General features: G+C 35.1%; 1 pseudogene; it reads left to right on the top strand.

Annotated features, from left to right (window-relative positions):
• Window positions 1–7,200: 7,200 nt before the first annotated feature.
• Window positions 7,201–15,150, top strand: LOC111546836 (annotated as a pseudogene).
• The last annotated feature ends 2,643 nt before the right edge of the window (window positions 15,151–17,793 follow it).

The following is a 17,793-nucleotide window of genomic DNA, read 5'->3' on the forward strand; positions in this document are numbered from 1 at the left end:
GTGATCCGCCCGCCTCGGCCTCCCAGAGTTCTGGTATTACAGGCGTGAGCTACCATGCCCAACGGTTTCCCTCACTTTCTTTAATTTAGTAGTCAAAATTCACCTTCTTAGAGAGGCTTTCCCTGCCCACTTTGTCTGAAAGAGCAATCTCACCACTCTCTTTACCCTTATGCTGCTTTATGTTTTTCTCGTAGCACTTAACACCATATGCTGTTACATGACATAATTCGTTCTGTGTCCATTGTCTATTTTCACCATTAGAATAATTTCATGTAAACATTGACTTTTGTTCAGTGTTATAGTTTCAGCACCTCGAGAGTGTCTGCTAGTTGGCTCTATGTCCAGAAGAATCAACATAGGTAGTTTAGGTATTTCTAAACCACAAAAATTGCTTCATACATGTATCCCAAGAATGTGCTAGAGACAGAGTTAACAGTGTTTCTAGATTAGCTGCTCTCTTCATTGTACATTGTAAATGACAAACAACTAGAGCATCAGGGCCTGTTTGCTGCACCCACAGTCTTGATTTTCCAGTCGATATTACCATGCTTTCAGGAGGTTTGCTTCTAGAACTGGTGATGTAAAGAAGGGAAGTAGCTGTATAAGAACTTCAAGGGCTAATCCCTGGAAAGGAAGCAAAGGGATAATACCTTCTTAAGGAAAACAGTTGTGTCAGTATCATTTGACCAGCCATAGATATGAGTTTACAGAGGCTTCCTGGCCTTTCTTCCAATTACATTGTCCCTAAAACATGGAGATTCCATATTCACCTAATGTAACTACTATGGGCCATATTACCAGTGTGCATCGTGCTCTATGATTCCTAGTAATTTTTATTCTAAATGTGAAAAGAAGAGTCTTTCAACTTAAGAATCCCCAGGAGGACTTTATTACACCTCAGAATTGCCCTGAAATTTTACTTTTAAAAATTCTTTGTGGTTTTTGTGGTGCTATAACATTCTTTTTATTTTTATTATTATTATTATTATATTGTAAGTTCTAGGGTACATGTGCATAACATGCAGGTTTGTTACATATGTATACTTGTGCCATGTTGGTGTGCTGCACCCATCAACTCGTCAGCACCCATCAATTCGTCATTTATATCAGGTATAACTCCCAATGCAATCCCTCCCCCCTCCCCCCCATGATAGGCCCCGATGTGTGATGTTCCCCTTCCCGAGTCCAAGTGATGTATATGTATCATTCCGTAATTAAGTATCTAGCTTAACTATAAATGGTACCTAAATTGTAAAAAGCCAATTGTAAGTATCCCAATATAGCATTAAGAACAACTAAAGGAATTAACTTTCTTTGCTACTTTGTTGGGGTGAAGTACTTAAAAGAGTAAGGTAGAAAGAAGAGACAAACCTGAACCTTTCAAAATGGGAAATTAACTTTAAACTTAAGAATATGTCTTCATTACCTATTGCTGATACTGTCTTTGCATAAATAAATAAAAATAAGAAATCTTTTAAAAAACGTGTTTTGAACAATGCAATGACTTACTGGCTCCTCATAAAGAGCTTGGCATCTGGCTAGAATAAGAATTAGTTACATAGGTGGATCCTAACATTCCCTTGAAATTTTTATGCTTTGTATTTGAGCTTTTCCCATCTCTTGAAGAAGATGAGCTCTTTGTTGTTTCATAATCGACTTAACTTTAGCCTGTTTATGTGAGCAAATTGTGTCTTTTATAGGCTTTTAGTTTAATAGGATGAACTATGACATTCTGGTGTTATGCATGTTGGCAATCTTGACCCCAGTATGGCTGAATGTATAGAATGTGGACATAGACTAAATAGCCTTAAAACTCTCTCTTGTCTTGAACTGGTGAATTTTTACATTAGCAAAAACTAGTTCTAGAAAATGTGCCTACTGATTTTTTTTGGGATTAGGGCATCGTCTCTAAGTAATTTATGTTTTTTAAATATTATTTTCAAGTTTGTTTGTGATGAATGAAATCCCACTGCTGATTGGTGGGATATTTTAGGTGGATAATAAAAATTATATTTTATAAAGAAAACAGCTCTTATTTATTTAAGGAAGATGCTCTAATGAGGGTCAAAATCGTATTTTACGGTGTTATTTCTCTATGAGAGGCCTATTATGTTAGCTCCATGCATGTATAGCTATGAGTATATAGCTATGTATATATTTATATATGCCTTATATATTATGGTATGTTGGAGAGTCTTACCATGTTTCTCTACGGGATGTCTATTTAAGGTTTTCTATTAAAAATACTTTTAATCAAATCAGTTAGTTCTTTTTCTGCTTAATCATACACTTATCCCTGTTCGAAATAATACATGCAGTGGAAATCCACTGATACTCATCCACCAAAAATATTTTAGTCAATTTTCTCTTTGGAGCCAGATAAAGTTGAAATTCATTGTAGGTGGCTTAGAGTGTATTATTACGTATTTTTGTGCTGTCTGACTTTCTAAAACTCCAAACACTTTTAATGATTAAAATCATTTTACGTAATAAGAGGCTTTGTGGTGAAATGATTGACTAGTTGCTATCTGCAAACAGCAATTTATAACCAAAAGGACCTCTAAGATCCTGAAAATAATTGGTAGCTCGTTATTTGAATTAAATTGCTGAATTTAACTTTTCATTTAAGTTTAAGCACAACCACATTTACCAACTATTAGTGTAGGCTTGGTAAATGAGTGTACTGCCTCATATCACTCTTCCAAAACAACAAAATGACAGTGGAACTATAAATGGATGAAGTTCCAAAGGCTTAATCATTCAATTAACTAAAGAAGTACGCAATACTAAGAAGGTTTGCTCCCACTTTCGAAAGGATATATTTGCATTAAAGTTTCCTTACAAGCGGCTGAAGGACTAGTTAGATAGAAAGGTGCTATTTGGAACTCAGTGCTGAATGAGCGCAAAGCGTGACTCCATTTATGGCCACTTAGCTCTTTACAGTCTCATGGCTAGAGTATCCAGAACCACTCTATATTTCACCCAGTCTTGGATGACCAGAATCCATGAGTTAATTGTGGGTAGGGATACATAACACAAATGGGTCAGTGCTAGTGTTCAGAGCATGGGGTTGTGCTGTGGATGCTGTCATCTTTCATGAAGGACAAGATCCGAATTTGTAATATTATAGGCCCCCTGATTCCAACACAAGCAGAGATGCTCAATTATTCTAGGCACTGAGCTAGACACTTTGCCTAAAGCAATTATCATCACCACAATAATCCTCTGATGAGGACTTTATTATTCTCAATTTAGATATGAGGACACTGATCTTCATAGTTAATGAATGAGCCAAACTATTGAGTTTTTTTTTTTTTTTTTTTTTTTTTTTTTTTTTTTTTTTACTTCGGATTACTTAAATCCAATGTTTGGTATCTTCCTACTAACCCAGTCTTTCTTAAAACATTTAGGATTTCAAATGAAATAGATCTTTCCCCGTTATGTTTCAAAGACAACGTGTTAGTGGCTACATTGATGGTTCTGTGATTGCTTTAGTAGTTCCTAACTAAGGGCTGGGATTGCCACATGAATGAGCAGGTTGGCTTGACAGGCTCAGTGGGAAGGTCTCTCGAACAGGTGTGCAGCCTGTGAGAAGTGCAGAGGCAAGTTCCTTGCTGTTATTATGCAACGTGTTATTTCAGGACAAATTTATGCCTCTCCTAGGGAGCCTTCTAGAGTAATAATCTCTGACAAATGGTGATCCTGCTATACCTAGTCTCCCCGAATAGCTCCACCGGAATTTATTTTGCATGTAAATTACAGTGCTCATGTTAAAGAATCCCATAGATGTAGCTTTATTTCTACTTGTTAAGGCTGAAAAGAAAAATGTAATGATTTGTTAAGATCATCTTTCAATCATTGTGCACTTTCTCCCAAGTGTTCATTTTCTTCCAAGTAGAAATAAGGAACTTGGGCTTCCCTTCCATTAAAAAAACAAAAACAAAAAATATCACTGTGAAAGTTTATGTGACCAGGTCCTGCAAACAACCAGAGACAAATCTAAGCAGGCGTGTATCTCATATCAAAATAATGCATTTTCCATTTCTTGCATTATTAAACATTAGTTGCAACTTTGTTTTGTTTTAATTTTGTGGAAAATAAATGTAATCGCTGTAATTTTATGTATAATTATTAGTAAAATGCCACTTTTACCTTTTCCATGGTCTTCGTTTATTGTCCCCATTCTCTCTGTAAGCAGAATCTCCCCCAGGTGCTTCAAATGTTCAGTGCTCAATTCAAGATTGATATTCTTTCCTCTATGTAATTAACTAAAGTTTTATCTGTGAAATGATTATTTTGTCCCATTTTTTTCTTGATTAAAATAAGCCAAAATATGAAATTAAGAGAGAATTAATTAGAATAAAGCTCTATTTACCTTCTTCTAAATTGTTCATTGAGTAGCTTGTGAGGAGAGGTCATTAAAAGCATCATTAGTTGAAAACACGGACTTGCCTTTCCACACCCCTTGCAGTTATATATCACACACTTCTTCTATAATTAGAATAATGCCAGCACCTTATAAACGGTCACTGAATGGTCTTGATCTATTAAAAGTCTAGGCAAGTACATGCACAAGATAGCCCTTTACACAGGGAGTATCTAAGTTTTCCTTACTGTATATCCAGAGATCTAAAAGTTGTCCAGAATGTGCTACTATGTCATCCTTTATTCTTAGGAAAAGTCATTATTTGTCCTGGTGAAAGTCAGTTTTACTTTTCTAGGCTTGTTTTGTTGGTTATGTAAGGAATGGAGTAATTTTCAGCATCTATTCAAAAGCTGAATTTTTATAAAATTAAATAGTTTTTAAAATGAAAGTAAAATAATGTTTAGTTTATATTTAGCATTATTGAAAGGTCCAGAAGGATTTATTATGCTTAGTTAACCACATTGTGTTTTTTCATTTGGAAATGCAAAGAAAGTATCTGATAATTAAGAAAAAAAAAAAAAATATATATATATATATATATACATATATTTCTGTTTTTCTCTCAGCTCTTCTTTTTAGTGGGGTCTACTTGTCTCTACCCAGTAATACAGATATAAAGTCAATGGAAGAGAGAGAGAGAGAGAGAGAGAGAGAGAGAGAGAGAGAGAGACAAAGAGACGGATAACTATTATTAACCTTTTATGACATTGAAAGAATGCATGCTGCCCTCTGGAGTCCACAAAAGGACAATGCAAACCAAGTTTTTCTATCATCTTTAGTATTTAAAATGTTTAACGCTGCAAGTTGGGAAATAAACTGTATCTTTTACCTTTGCAATAACTAACACATAAGTAGCACAACTAACAGGGAAGGGTTATGCTGGTTTCTTAATTTGAGCTTATGATGCATGTTTTCATGAAGTAATGAGGTTTTTTCCCCTTAAAATTTACTCACTATGTCTTTCCCAGTTACTGAAGAGCACAGAAATAAGTGTTAATGAAGGGGAAAAGAGAGGATGAGATGAACAGAAAGCAAATTAATCTTTGTGCCTACTTAATATCTTTTTGAAATATATGTTACTTTGCACTTCAGATCATACTTTAAACTTTCTTAAATAACATGTATGCCAAGTTTATGAAGCGAAAAATGTGGTTTAAAAAGATGATAATTAAAGAAAAACTGTGAACATGGAATTGGAAATATATTCTTTCTATAGTAAGACAACTCTTCTCTTATGAAAGTTAAAATGCCACAGTGAGAGAGAAAGCCTTTGCTGCTACCTACTGAAGTGTGTGTGTGTGAGTGTGTGTGTATGTGTGTGTGTAGTGAGATAGATAGATGATAGATAAACAGATAGATAGATAAATATGATCTCAGGCTTAGAACATAAGAGATAGATTAATCATAAAAATGCAAAAGTTTCTATTTTGAGTATTCACAAGACTTAAGAAGTAGTCATTAGGAACCCAGATATTTGGAAAATTTCTTCCTGGAAAAGCTCTTCCTCCTTAAAATTAACAATTTTTATGACACTTCAAGGGTCATTTAAAATTTTAAGTCCAAGAAAAGTTGTTCTCTACTTCAATACATTTTAGAAACTTACTATACTTTTTGCTGTGTCAACATCCCCAAACAATTCTACGTTTTTTAGAGTGTCACCTATTCAGAAAGGTTTTATTTTAACATGTACACAATTAGATTGACTTTTACATCACTCTTCTAATGTTAAGATTATTTACCTTATTTTATACACAATGTAGTAAGAATCATTCAGGTTATTTGACTCATTTCTTAGCAAGAACGTGATGCAGCCTGGATTAAAAATACAAATTAATGACTTCAAATTGCTTCTCTTTTTACTTAGCAAACTTTAAGTCAAATATATATAACCTCTATGGACTCAAAATATAAAGGAAGTTCAAGAATAAATTCTTTACAAAGTCATGCTGATAAACAATGTATAAGTAATAACTGTATTGTGAAAAAATGAAGGAAGGGAACAAAAAGGAGAAAAGTGGACAGCGAAGGAAGGAAAGAAGGAAGGAAACAAAGAAGGGAGGGTAGAAAGGAAATTCAGCATTTCACTCAATGACATGTATTGCATTTTGTATTTTTCATTTGGCAGAGGAAAGAGCATAAATATATTATTCCAACTATGAGGATGGCAGAGGTATTTCTGAAATAGCAAACTCAGGTACAGAGAAAAGAATATTGTGGGAGAGTAAAAGAACCTAGATTGACAAGGAGCCATAAGGGCATAGCTGTGGTTGGTTGGAAGCAATAGTTGACTATACAAAGACATTTAATGAGAAAAGAAAATAGAGCACTCTATTAAAGGGTACATTTTTAAAACTATTTTCCATCTGTGTTCCCAGAAATGTGAGTTCAATCAATGAATAATTCATCCAAGGGAGATAAAGTAAAAATGCAGAATGTATTCACTTGGCCAAGATATGCAGGACAGTCAACTGGTAACAGCTTCAGTTGCCCTGGCATCAAGGTTTAATTGAACCAAAAAGCAATTCTGAAATTTCAAAATAAAATAATTTCTTTTATGAAATCTGTAAAATTGGACAGGAGCTTTTGAAGACATAAAACTAAATTGAGGGTAAAATGGGCTTATGAATTCAAACCATAAAGGTTATCAATTTTATCCCCACCTAGTTTAGTTAAGTGTAAAGTCATCATTTTCTTTCCACCCTGCTTCCTTTTCTTTGCTTTTATATCCTTGTGTCACAAATTCAGTAGGCAGACACTATTGCAGAATGTAAAACATGAACGATTGCAATATCTTGGTTCCATTGGAAGCCATGATATTCTGGGACCCTATTTTTAGGAAAGCTTTGTCAGTTGACTTCAATTGCTTTTTAAAAATCTGATATATCATACTATATTGTAATATAGACTGATTTTTCTGTCTTCCACATGAGCATGTCAACTGAGAGAGTTGTTGTTGACATTTGTTTCTATGCCACTAGTAATTACCTCAGTATCTTGGTATATATTATGGTACTCAACAGATGTTTACAATATGATTTGTTAGGGAAAAGTATATGATGGGGAAAATTATATACTTTAAAAGTATATACTTATATATATGGTGGGGAAAAGTATATGATGGAGAAAAGTATATATGATGGGGAAAAATACATGATGGGGAAAAGTATATACTTAATACCTAAATAGTGCTTTGTAACATAACAATGGCAATACCTTACTGGTATTGTGGAAATATATAAATCTAGTTTTGCTTTCAGTCTATGGCTCAATGAAGATGTTCTGCTAATATTAAAAGATGTGGTTGATCTTGACTAGATGTGATCATGCACTTGTAGTCAGTTTGTGGGTTGGCTGAGATCTGGCTGATATAGGATATCCTCAACTGAGAACTTACATCTTTTCAGCGTGTTCTCTAATCTTCCCATTGGTTAGTCCAGGCTTATTCTCCATAATGTGCAGTCATCCACTAAAGTTTCTAGGCTTGGAACTAGCAAAAGCCTCCTCTGCTTCATTCTATTGACCATAACAAGGCACAGGACCAGCCCAAATTCAAAAGTGGAAAAATAGACTATACCTCTTGATAAGAGAAGCAGCAGTCCCCTTACAAGGCTCATGGAGACAGTGAAGCCATTAACTGGTACGATCAATGTAGTACACTCTACCTAAAGGGCACTATGCTAACTTGCTTATGTATCCAAGTAATCCAAAAGTATGATATGAATTTTCTCACAGATATATAAATAAATATAATTCAAGGGCGTATGCCAGATTTGTTCAAACTACTTTTGTTTAAAGTAAGTTTCTGATGAAAAAAGGAATTTAGAAACAAAACAGTCATTTAAACACTGAGAACCACAGCTCAAACAATAAAGAAATTATACAATGAAGATGCTAATGAAACACAGAAGGAAGGAAGGAGGGGGAGGAACAGATAATGACTAAACAGAGCAAAACAGCTAAACTGCTGCAATCAAAGCAAGTAGCAAGAAAACAAAAGGCACTGATTAAATTCAACCTCTCTGCTCCCAAAATAATATGTGTGCCGCATGGTTTTTGACAAACAGTATGGTAAAGATCTAAGTTAGAGTACAGCAAGCATTATCGATTCTATTTTCATTCCTATTAGAGGAAAGATGCATTTCATTGATCAATTAGAAAAAAAAGTATGCCTATTAAAGTACTATTGTACAGCTATAGCAGGGCCACTTGAAGTTGTTTTATCCTTGCTCTGGCCTTGAAGCATTGGAAGAAAACCATATATTGTCATTCACATTCAGCTTGGCAGAGTACAAAATGATATATCATGAAACGCCCTGTATTTGCAAATCAAGAGACCAGTTGTCTGCTTACGGACAATTTCCATGGTGTTGCTGCAAAGCCAAGGCTAAAGGCTGAATGTTAGAAACATGAAATAATTAGCAAAAGAAGGTAGTGGCAAAAAACACCCAAGAAAGTCTTAACATTTCCCTCAGGTAGACTATACACAGGCTGCTTCCTGCCTCTAAGTCCCTGAACTGCTTCTCATGCAGGCCCTTACAAAATCCAGAATCCAGATGGCCTAACCACAGGGTCGCTTTACTCTCTTTTCTTAGATCATTTACGTTAAAAAAGTTGTAATTGTAAAATCTTTCTTTTCCCCTTTCAGATGTAAATCCTTTTAAAAGGCTGTTGACAGTTTTTTACAAGGACCTGAGATCTATCCTTTTGAAGTGTAATCATTAAGGGAAATAGCACTCCTATTTTCTAGTGTCCCTGGGAGTATAGGGTCCTAACTTCTTTCTGGTGGGCCCTTTGCGCTAGGTGTAAAACTTCCTCCTGTCATGAAGATACAAGAAAGTTTACTTTTTTTTTTCTTGTTTTACTTTAGTTCTGGGATACATATGCAGCTCGTGCAGGTTTGTTACATAGGTATATATGTGCCATGGTGGTTTGCTGCACCTGTCAACCTGTCATCTAGGTTTTAAGCCCCGCATGCATTAGGTATTTGTCCTAATGCTCTCCCTCCCCTTGCCTCCACCCCCTGACGGGCTACATGGTGTGACGTTCCCCTCCCTGTGTCCATGTGTTCTCATTGTTCAACTTCCGCTTATAAGTAAGAACATGTGGTATTTGGTTTTCTGTTCCTGTGTTAGTTTGCTAACAATGATGGTTTCCAGCTTCCTCTATGTCCCTGCAATGGACGTGAACTCATTCTTTTTAATGGCTGCATTGTATTCCATGGTGTGTATGTGCCACATTTTCTTTATCCAGTCTATCATTGATGGACATTTGGGTTGGTTCCAAGTCTTTGCTATTGTGAATAGTGCCACAATAAACATACTTGTGCATGTGTCTTTATAGTAGAATGATTTATAATTCTTTGGGTATATACCCAGTAATGGGATTGCTGGGTCAAAAGGTAATTCTGGTTCTAGATCCTTGAGGGATCAGCACACTGTCTTCCACAATGGTTGAACTAATTTACACTCCCACCAAGAGTGTAAAAGCGTTCCTATTTTTCCACAGCCTCGCCAGCATCTGTTGTTCCCTGACTTTTTAATGATCACGATTCTAAATGGTGTGAGATGGTATCTCATTGTGGTTTTCATTTGCATTTCTCTGATGACCAGTGATGATGAGCTTTTTTTCATATGTTTGTTGGCCACATAAATGTCTTCTTTTGAGAATTGTCTGTTCATATCCTTCACTCAGTTTTTGATGGGATTGTTTTTTTCTTGTAAATTTGTTTAAGTTCCTTGTAGATTCTGGATATTAGACCTTTGTCAGATGGGTAGATTGCAGAAATTTTCTCCCATTCTGTAGGTTGCCTGTTCACTCTGATGATAGTTTCTTTTGCTGTGCAGAAGCTCTTTAGTTTAATTAGATCCTATTTGTCAATTCTGGCTTTTGTTGCCATTGCTTTTGGCATTTTAGTCAGGAAGTCTTTGCCCCTGCCTATGTCCTGAATGGTATTTCCTAGGTTTTCTTCTAGGGTTTATATGGTTTTAGGTTTTACATTTAAGTCTTTAATCCATCTTGAGCTAATTTTTGTATAAGGTGTAAGGAAGGAGTTCAGTTTCTGTTTTCTGCGTATGGCTAGCCAGTTTTCCTAGCACCATTTATTAAATAAGGAATCCTTTCTCCATTGCTTGTTTTTGTCAGGTTTGTCAAAGATCAGATGGTTGTAGATGTGTGGTATTATTTCTAAGGCCCTTTTCTGTTCCATTGGTCTGTATCTCTGTTTTGGTACCAGTACCATGCTGTTTTGGTTACTGTAGGCTTGTGGCATAGTTTAAAGTCAGGTAGCATGATGCCTTCAGCTTTGTCCTTTTTGCTTATTATTGTCTTGGCTATATAGGCTCTTTTTTGGTTCTGTATGAAATTTAAAGTAGTTTTTTTTTTTTTTTCTAATTCTGTGAAGAAAGTCAATGGTAGCTTGATGGGAATAGCATTGAATCTATAAATTACTTTGGCCATTTTCATGGTATTGATTCTTCCTATCCATGAGCATGGAATTTTTTTTTTTTTCCATTTGTTTGTCTCCTCTCTTATTTCCCTAAGCAGTGGTTTGTAGTTCTTCTTGAAGAGGTCCTTCCCGTCCCTTGTAAGTTGTATTCCTAGGTATTTTATTCTCTTTGTAGCAATTGTGAATGGGAGTTCACTCATGATTTGGCTCTCTGCTTCTCTATTATTTGTATATAGGAATGCTTTACTTTCATTTGGGTAAGGTCAATCAGCAAATAGCTGTCATAAGATTTTCTTTAACTCCTAAAAGCTCAGACCAGATTCTGGTTTCTCCCCTCTATTGTGATAGCCTTGTATAAAGTCTTCCTTTCATGTTTAACAGTGGTGAAATTTTTCATTGACTAATATCCACACATTAGCAAAACTGAAATGTTTATAAAGCACTTCTGAAATTTAAAAAAATAGCAGAAATTCTAAGAAGACTGAATGTCTCTACACTAATTAATGAGCAAATAGTTTAATTTTTTGGTAAGCCTCTCTTATTCAGAACTGAATTAAATTAGGCTGAAACTAAGAATAGTTCCTCTTAATTGAGGGAAGAAAAAAAAATGTCTTATGTCATGTAAATTGTATGTGAACTTTCTCTCTGAAATCTCCTTCTCCATGGATATTTCTCTTTAGCCTTAACAGCTTACACTGCTGTCCATGGTTTCCCCATGAAGAAAATAGAGAGGGGCTTATAATGGGAAAAAAAAATTGACCAGTTTAAAAATTAGCTAAATTTTTACTTGATTAAGTTTAATTCCATTCTAATGTACTTTTAACAGCTGCATCTTAGGTTATAGGCCTTGTTTCAAGGCCTAAGGGAATTAGATTTCAATAAGCTTAGAGTCTAGTGAGGAAGACAGACATTCACACAATGACCTCTAGAATACATGCAAAGAAAAAATGCAATGAGAGAGGGACACACAAAGAATCAAAGATTTTATAGGCAGGAGCTATTAGCATTCAAGTAGTATAAAGGAAAAGATTAGAAAGAGGATGCCCTATAGCCAGTTCTTAAAGAATGAGTGGCAATTCTAAGGACATACCGAGAAAGGAAGAAGATTCCAGGTGAAGGCAATAGATTAAAGATTAGTGAAGCATACATGTGTATGTGATGCCCTATGGAGGTGAAAACAAATTAAGACAGGGTCTGGTAAATTGATAAGGGCCAATCTTGCCTAATGACTCTACATTTTAAGAATTAATCCTGTCAAACATTACTGAACTGTGAGATTTGCACTTTGAAAGATTAACTTATAAAGTTGTTTTGAACTGACATACATATTATATTTGTTATTAATTTATTGAGAAATAAATTTATTTAAACCACATCCATTAAAAGTATACAATATAATGAACTTTGATAGGTGTACACATCTATGAAAGCACTACACAATCAAAATAGTGAATATATCCATCATAAGAGTAAAACACAGCCCCACATAACAACTGATCCACATTTGTCATTATAGACTATTTTTTCTTTTCTAGAATTTTGTATTAATAGAATTGTAAAGTATGCATATTTTTATGTATCTAGCTTCCTTCACTCCACATAAGGATTTGGAGAGTGGTACATGGTAAATGTGAGCTTAAATTTTTAAGAATCTGGCAAATGATTTTCTAAAGTAGTAGTACCATTTTACATTTCCACCTGCAGTGTATAAGAATTCCAGTGGCTCTACATGCAGAACAACAATTGAATGTTTTAGTCTTTCAAAATAAGTTTTAGCCTTTCTGGGGAGCAGGAAGTGGTATTTCATTATGACTTTTATTTGTATTTCCTTTTTAACTAATAATTTTGAACATTTTTTCATGTGCTTGTTAGCCATTTTTATACCTTGTGAAATATATGTTTGAATCTTTTCCCTATTATTTATTAAATGTTTTTCTTAATATTGAGTTGTAAGAATTATTTGTATTTTTTAGATTCAGATTTATCATAAGAAAAAAATACATTGAATATTTTCCCCTCCTGAGACTGGCCATTTTGATTTTTTAATGTTGTCTTTTGAAGATAAAAATACTATAATTTTTAAAGTCTAATTTTTATTAAGTTTTTCATAGTTCATGCTTTTTGTGACCTATGTAAGAAAATATTATTAATCCAATGTTAAAAAAATTTCCCCTGTGGTTTCTTCAGGAATATTTATACTATTAGCATTTATGTTTACATTTATGATATATTTCCAGTTACACTTTAGATATTGTATAAAAGTTGATGCATATAGAAATGTATTTGTTACAGTATTATTAGTGGGAAAGAGTTTTTTTTTCACATTCAGTGCCATGGCAATTTTGTAAAAAAAATCCGTGTTCATAAATACATCATTCTATTTCTGAACATTCTATTCTGTTTTATTAATCTATATATGTGTATTTTTGCTAATTTCCACATGGTCTTGATTAGGTAACTTAACAGTAAGTCTTGAAACCAGATAACTGATATATTCCAATTCTTTTATTCTTTCTCAAAGTTGCTTTGAATAATATACTTTTTTTTTATTTAATACAAATTGAGAATCAGCTTGCCAATTTTTACAAAAAAAGGCATGCAGAAAATTTTACTGGAATTTCATTGAATCTATAAATCATTTGGGCAAATTGTCTTCTTAACAATATTGTGTCTCACATTTTTGATCATAGTATAGCTCATTACTTATGTCTTTTAAATTTTTCATTAGAATGTCTTATAGTATTTCTTGCATATTTTTTCTAGCTTTGTTGAAGTATAATTGACAGATAAAAATTTCATACTTACATCTCATATAGTTACACTTTGTGTGTGTGTGTGTGGTAAGAAAATTTAAGATCTACCCTTTAGCTAGTTTCAAGTGTACAATACAGTACTATTAACTGTAGTCAACATGCTGTATATTAGAGCTCCAGAATGTATTAATCCTGCAAAACTGAAACTTTGTTCCGTTTGGCCAACATCTCTTCATTTCCCTCAACCCGTAACCCACGTCAGCCACGATTCTATTCTCTGCTTCTATAAGTTTGACTTTTTAAGATTCTAGATATAAGTGTGATTACATATTTGTCTTTCTGTGCCTAGCTTATTTCACTTAACATGTTCTCTAGTTTTATCCATTTTGTCACAAATGACAGCATTTCCTTGTTTTTTTTTTTTTTTTGATTCATATATATATATATATCACATTTTCTTTGTCCATTTATTTCTCACTGGGCACTTAGGTTGCTCCTGTTGTTGATTCATAATACAATTTTGCCTGCAGTGTGAGCTCTTGTTATGGGAAGCAGGCAATCGTGATGAAAGATCTGGCTAAATATCTGTGAAAAATTGTCATTTTGGACAGAGGTACCTGACAAAGTTGGATTAGATGGAATATGGGGCAAGCCCAAATGAGAGCAAGCCGTTTGCTCTAATCTTGTGTATGAACCTACAGAAGGCTCAGCCTCATAACAAATCTACACATAAAGGAGGCCTCTCCAAACCAGTAGAAGAAAGATTGGTGAACTGAATTGAGCTTTAAACCACAGCAGAAAAAGAAAGAAGAAAAAAGTCATGATCTGTACCTAACTGGATAGATTATCTAGTGAAATAGAAGTTTCAATATTCTCTAGCAAAATCCACACCACAGAGCTGACACAGTACACCTACAAAAGATCAGTAAAATGTGACAACTTCTAAGGATAAAAATCAGTCAATCAACAAATGTGGCAGAGTGCCTGGCTTATGCCTGTAATCCAAACACTTTGGAAGGCCAAAGTCGGAGAAATACTTAAGGCTAGGAGTTTGAGACCAGCCTGGGCAAAGTGGCAGAGACTCCATTTCTACAAAAACTTTGCTCAGCACCTCAGGCAGTGGGAAGAGCAGCAGTGGCGAGGCAGCCCAGCTTCACAGAGGCTCTCAGCATCTCAGGTCTTGCAGGCACCCAGCAAATGCACTGCCTGCCACTAAGGTGCCCAAGAGGATGGTCAGCTCAGCAGAAGAGGCGGTGAAGGATGAGCCCAAGAGGACATCAGCCCAGTTGTCTGTTAAACCTGCTGCTGCAAAAGTAGAAATGAAGCCAAAAAAGAAAACAGGAGAGAATAAATCTTCAGACAAAAAAGTACAGACAAAAGGGGAAAAAAATGGTTCAGAGGGAAAACAGGGTGACATGGCTCACCAAGAAACTAAAGAAGATCTACCTGCAGAAAATGGTGATATGAAAACCGAGGAGAGTCCAACCTTTGATGAAACGAGAGAGAAAGAAGCCAAGTCTCATTAATACCAAATACCATGTCTTGTCCCTGGTCCCTGTCCCTATCCTTGTACAACCCAGAGGAATATTTTATCAATTCTTTCATAAATGTAAATTTATTAGTAGCTCTAGAAATTTTTTTATGTCAAGCTCGCTTTTTCTTTATATATTTATGAAATATAGTTATTGGATTAATAAACCGTAAGAATGTCATTTTTTAAAATTATACTTTAAGTTCTGGGATACATGTGCAGAACGTGCAGGTTTGCTACATAGGTATACACATGCCATGTGGTTTGCTACACCCATCTACCCATCATCTACATTGGGTATTCTGCTAATGCTATCCCTCCCCTAGGCCCCCACCCACCGACAGGCCCCAGTGTGTGATGTTCCCCTCCCTGTATCCATGTGTTCTCATTTTTCAGCTCCCACTTATGAGTGAGAACATGTGGTATTTGGTTTTCTGTTCCTGTGTTAGTTTGCTAATAATGATGGTTTCCCGCTTCATCCATTTCTCTGCAAAGGACATGAACTCATCATTTTTATGGCTGCATAGTATTCCACAGTGTATATGTGCCACATTTTCTTTATCCAGTCTAACATTGATGGGCATTTGGGTTGATTCCAAGTCTTTGCTATTGTGAACAGTGCTGCAATAAGCATATGTGTTCATGTGTCTTTATAGTAGAATGATTTATAGTTCTTTGGGTGTATACCCAGTAATGGGATTGCCAATGGCAATTCTGGTTCTAGATCCTTGAGGGATCAGCACACTGTCTTCCACAATGGTTGAACTAATTTGCACTCCCACCAGCAGTGTAAAAGCATTCTTATTTCTCTACATTCTCTCCAGCATCTGTTGTTTCTTTACTTTTTAATGATCGCTATTCTAACTGGCATGAGATGGTATCTCACTGTGGTTTTGATTTGTATTTCTCTAATGAACGGTGAGGATGAGCTTTTTCTTCAAATGTTTGTTGGCTGCATGAATGTCTTCTTTTGAGAATTGTCCGTTCATAGTCTTCGCCCCCATTTTGGAAACTAATTAATGTGAGGTAGTGAAGTTTACAATGACCAGAAATTTTATACCCAAATGCAATTTTTGCACATGTTCTACAGGAGAAATGTAATGAAGTGTGTATAGCTTGCTTTGTAGTAGCAAGAAAACGAGAAACAACTAAAATGCCCACTGAAGAAGGGGAGATGAAGACATTGTTATGGATTCTAGTTTATTTATTTATTTTCGAGATGGAGTCTCACTCTGTCACCTAGGCTGGAGTGCAGTGGTGGGATCTCGGCTCACTGCAACTTCCATCTCCTGGGTTCGAGCAATTCTTCTGCCTCAGCCTCCTGAGTAGCTCAGACTACAAGCATGCACCACAAAGCTCAGCTAATTTTTGTATTTTTAGTAGAGATGGGGTTTTCCCTTTTTGGCCAGGCTTGTCTCAAACTCCTGACCTCAGGTGAACCACCGCCTCGATCTCCCAAAGTGCTGGCATTACAGATGTGAGCCACCACGCCTGGCCAGATTCAAATTTTAGAATACTATGCAACAGTGACAACAGATCAAATACAGCTGCATGTATTGAGACAAATAAATCTCACAAAATCTTTGAAAATTATGCAGAATGATTCACAGCAAGTATAACATTTATATGAAGTTCAAAACACTCATGATTGAATAATACATTTTTAGGAATAGATAAATATGTATACAGCAAGAAAAGTATGAACCTGAAATTCAGGAAGGGAGGCTAGGTAGGTCTTGAATCGCAAAAGGCTCACTAGGAGCTCATAAATTATTAATAATGTTCTATTTGTTAAGCTGAGGAGTGTTTAGTTCATTCTATTGTTAGTCTTCATAGTTTAGATAAACCTCATCTCTTAAATATAAGAAAAAAATATTAGGCCAGACTTTAGGTCTCTTGTGTATTAGTCCAGCTATTAATCATTTTTCCATTCATGATACATCTGCTGTTTATTTCATGTAACAAGCACTACTAAAATGGTGTTGCTCCTGGGAGAGAAAGAGAGAAAACAATTTACTATCCCTTTGTTTGCTTTACCATTGTAGATGATGCTAATTGTTAACATTGTTTAAAAAATAATATACAAAATTTCTGTCCTGTTTTACTTTCTACAGTACTGGAATAGGATGATTTTTTTCACACTTCTACAAATTAATTGCCCACATATCTTTCCACATCAAGCGGGCAGCAGATAGTGTGCATGTCTTTCATAATTTAACGTAGGAAAATTTACATCTTTGGTTGTGTCTCTCCCTTGTGAGTACCCTCAAACTGGGAATCGTTTCAAATAATACCACCACAGAATGAATAAAATTCAGAGCATTAAAAAATGTTTGAAATATTGTATTTGTTTTCCTTTCTGAAGCCAATAATTCTCAATGTTACATCAATGTCATTCTTTCAAATAACAGAAAGATTAATAGTGAACCTCACATACACTTCTTGCTGGGACATTGGTCATAGAGGACACATTGTGACTTGGTTTATTTGGTAATCAAGACAAAACTTGACACTAGCAAGATTTATCTGGAGATGTACTTTTTAAAAGGAGCAACTTGGCCCATGTAATGACAGGGAATGTGTATTTCGTTGACTTAAAGGCTTGATAGCTAGGATTTATGACAAGCTGAAAGCAATT

This window comes from Piliocolobus tephrosceles, chromosome 18 (assembly GCF_002776525.5).
Source record: "Piliocolobus tephrosceles isolate RC106 chromosome 18, ASM277652v3, whole genome shotgun sequence".
NCBI lineage: Eukaryota > Metazoa > Chordata > Mammalia > Primates > Cercopithecidae > Piliocolobus > Piliocolobus tephrosceles.